We start from the raw sequence: 4,288 nt of genomic DNA on the forward strand, positions 1-4,288 counted from the left end.
TACATTCCTTTTCATAGATAAATATTACTAACCTATGTGTATAATTCCAAGGCCATTATGTGTATATGCATACAGATGTGCATATGCATATGTAAACATTTAACCACAGATTTAATCATGGTATAGGTATGTTGGAGAACTTTTTTTATTCATGCAAAGGATATATATCTTTGAGATATTTTCTTGTTAGCACATAGAGATCCAGCTCATTGTATCTTACAGGTGCATAATTGTTCATTTATGAACGTACTATGACTAACTTGGGTATTCCCATATTAATGGATATTGCAGTTATTTACAATTTTTTCCATTTGCAAGAACAATCGATAATACTATATTTTCTGTGTCCTGCATTTTTCCTTAACTCTGTCATAAGATGCCCCCCCATATTGCCAAAATCCTACAATAAAAACTACTGTGACTAGCCTAATATTCTCCTATTGAATGAATGTGTGTTACACATCTCTGGCCCAAATGAAAGAAAACTGTTCAAATTAAAGATAATTCTCCTCTTACTTCTAACCCAGGGATATTATAGATGTTTGATTCAAATCGAGAATGAGCCGCTCTATGGGACCTTTATGATGTAATCTTGTTTTTCTTTCTTTCTTTCTTTTTTGGACTCATATGCTTTAATTAAATCATCTTCCTGTAAAAGGTCTGCAAAGACTTCAAGTCCCTGAATCATTTGAGTAGCAGGCGAGACGCAAGAGTGCCCAAGGAAATCTAATCCACCCAGGCAGCGAGCAGGCTCCAGGAGGAGCTGTGCATTCTTACGCACTTTATTAGAACTTGACGTAACTTTTATATCAAACCTTCCCATTCAGAGAGCACTCAACTGGATAACCATGTGTATTTGAAAACAATGTTTAATACAATAATTTCTTTCAATACAATGGTTTGTTTCAGGATTTGATCATATCATAGTATAACTCAATAGATCATACTTGTAAGGTTATAAACAAAAACATAAATAAAGAGAAATAGAAAATAGCAATCATTCAGACTTGTATCACTGTGAGGCAATATTGAGGAGAAAATAAAAATATGAGCAAAAAAGAGCAATGGCAATAACAAAACCTCATCATTAGCATGATGGGATACCAATATAGCTACTCTGCTATCTATATTCATATTTTCAGAATTCAGCATTTTTTCATTATGAGCCTAATTCCAACAGAAAAAAATAGAAAATTGTTTTATTCCCATGATAGTTACATGAGTACTTATAAAATTTAGATACCACCACATTCTAAGCTCATTGTGAATCAAAGCTATCCATTGGACTTTGGCATTTGACATGGCGCTTCTAATAATCAGAGAAAACTGATATAATTCCTTGAAGAAGATAGCAACTGTTTCCAAAGAAGTTCATGGGCTGAGGTCTATACATGAGTCCTCTAAGGTTAGTTCAGTAGAAAATATTTTTTGATGTTCTTGGAGTTGGAGAAGATTGGTACTCATTATTCTCACGATTTTTATAATGTATTGTTAGAGTGTAAATTAAAAAAATACTGATGTTTCTCACTTGGAATTAAAATAGTTTTGAGGCTCAATTGAAAATAACATACTTGGGTTTCTGTCTGTGAGTGATAGCAGAATGTGAGTGAAGCATCATGATAGAGATCTTTGCTTAGATGGTACAAGAAGAGCTTTCTGGGTCTCCACTGATTACAGAAATGTTTATGCCACTTCACTATAGAGGTATACAGCTTCGTACTACTTGTCTATTGACAAATTTGAGTCTCCTTATGAATGCTCTCTCATATTGAAGTCAGGCAACTTTGGTTTCTTATATTATTCTCACATTTACTAGCTTTATGACCATGAACAAGTTATTTAACCCATCAGGATCCTGTCAAATGGACACAACAATCAACCTCTTGTAATGGGTATTCTACAATTATGTAAGATCATTCATGAAAAGTTCTTGGCACACAGTAGTTACCCAACTCTGATGTTTCCCTTCCCCTTTTTCCTTCCCAACCAGAATGTATTTTAATGCCTTTCGGGTGGTGGATGGAGTGCTGAACATTCTCCATTCACTCCTCCAGATTCACTTCCCAGCATTCTTCAACTGCTCTTGGCATGAGAGAGCTACTTTTATGGATTGTCTCAATCAACTTGCTTACTTTTTGGCTTTGTGTTCGACTCCACCAATATACATCACCCTAGGGGACCATGAGGATGAAACAGGATGACCCATCCTCACACCAAGTACCTCAATCGCATGTTTGGACAATCTATGGTTATTATCCTGGAATGTTGCTAGAGCATAACTGACATCCAATAGCTGCCCCTTTCCCTTGATCCTGCAGGCCTAGGGATGATGTTGGTACTTCTCTCACTAGCTTTGGGGTGCTTCCCTATCCCTTGATGGTCTCTCTTCACTTAGCCATATCTTGGTCAATAGTTCTTTTGTTACACTCTCCTCAATCACCCGATTCCTACCAAAATCCTAAAAGATATGGTTAGGATACTGGTTCTTTATCCAAGTGTCAAACATGTTTCTAGCATGTCGTTCTTACAAAGATATTTATAGTTCAAAAGTATTTCAAGTAATAACATGTTGCTGTCCCAGGGACCGCTCCTTGAGATAGCAGAGTAGGGATGTATTTCCTTATCTATAAAAATGAGAATAATACCTATTCAGTTAAGTGAGTTGCTTAAAACGACCCAGCTGAGAAGCTGCATATCTGGAAGCCTTCATACTTCCTCTTCTCTTATACAATGCTGGGAGTAGGCCTCCTGATTTCTAAGGTGAGCAGGGAGCTTCTCCAAGGTCTCTTTAGATCATGCAGCACACTTATTTGGTTTCAACACAAATGTATAATGAACAGCTCTTGCTTTGCCTGAGCTCCTGCCTCTAATCTCAATCTCATACCTAGTAGTAACTCACTAGAAAATCAGTCAGAATTTCTGGAACATTTTTCCTGCCACTTTATGGCTGTGAAGGCAGGACAAGAAAAAATACCAGTGCCCTTGGCCCTCCTCCTTTTTTTTTTTTTTTTTTTTTTTCCCCATCCTGCGGGGGAGTATCTATACATATTACTTAATTTTTAAAAATTCCTATTCAAAAGGTAGATCATTCCACTTGAATAAATATTTCAAGATATAAGCTCTTAGATATATGCTTAAAAACTACCTTAAAAGTTCCTTCTGTTTCTTCTTTCTGAATTATTTGCTTTGGCTCACATATTCTCCCAAGCACTAGTAGCTTTAGGCTGTTTCTTTTGTGGATGAGAGAACGTCCATATTTTAAAAATTGTTGTTTATTAAATATCAGTCAATGCAGAGCAGAAAATGTAGCAATTAGGCTATTTTTCCTCTCAGATTTTGGAAGCCAAACATTTGACCCACGAACACATGCAAAAAAGTTATTAAAATCCTCAATTAAATGGCATTTTTATTCATTTTCAACTTTGATTTTTAAACAGCAGATAGGAGATCCTTACACCCTTTTTACCAAAATAAGCTAGTTTAAAACACCTTTTGATGTTGCTAATTTTAAATAGCTTCCAATTGCTCAAGACATGAACCTTGTCCCTCTTTTTTGGCAGTCATGCAAGCAAGGGTAGTGCTCACGTCTCCCCACGTGCTATAGTCACACATTCTCGATGCCCAGGAATGCGTTCAGAAGCTAAAATAATTATGTTGAAACTTTCATTACAATAACTGAGTAATAAATTAAGAGTTTTCAACTTTATACAAGCAGTATAACAAATGCTGCCTTCTGGGGCAGTTAGTAAAATTCTTGGATGCAGGTATTGGCTAAATAATGTCACAAAAAAGAAAATGGACTTAATTATTTTTTTAATGAAAATTTCAGGCTCTGACTTGGAATTGGTACAACAAACGCCATTACACCTGTTAGCTCTGACTTTTGTAATCATCATTCTAGGGTTTATACTTAGACTCTTTAACTAGTTACTCTTGAATAAACTAACACAATCTTTCCCAGGACAAACTTTTTCCCTTGAAAACGGGAGGTGCTAACACTGAAAAGAAATAAAAACACATGCACGATTGGTGTTCAGGAGGATGAGCCTGTCCTGTCAGTTCTCAGCAACGTTTACTGCAGAGTAGATTCAGAGAACGGAATGTAAACAAACACATTTTAGAAGAGCTTCCCTAGAACTTTCTTTTGAAAATCTATTCAGAAAAATGCAATTAATGAGAACAGTCCATTCTCCATGAGTTTAACCCAATGGAGATTTTCAATCCGGCACTGGGGAGTCGGGGTGGGGAGGTGTGGAAAACAAGGCAAACCCTGGTAGGAGGATTAAGA

At 36.3% G+C, this 4,288-nt stretch overlaps 1 protein-coding gene across 1 annotated transcript in view; it reads right to left on the reverse strand.

The window, feature by feature from the left end:
* Positions 1-4,288, reverse strand: part of CDH8 (cadherin 8) — a 300,666-nt gene that overhangs the window by 135,518 nt on the left and 160,860 nt on the right.

The sequence above is a fragment of the Pteropus alecto genome, unplaced genomic scaffold (genome assembly GCF_000325575.1).
Source record: "Pteropus alecto unplaced genomic scaffold, ASM32557v1 scaffold42, whole genome shotgun sequence".
NCBI classification, from domain to species: domain Eukaryota; kingdom Metazoa; phylum Chordata; class Mammalia; order Chiroptera; family Pteropodidae; genus Pteropus; species Pteropus alecto.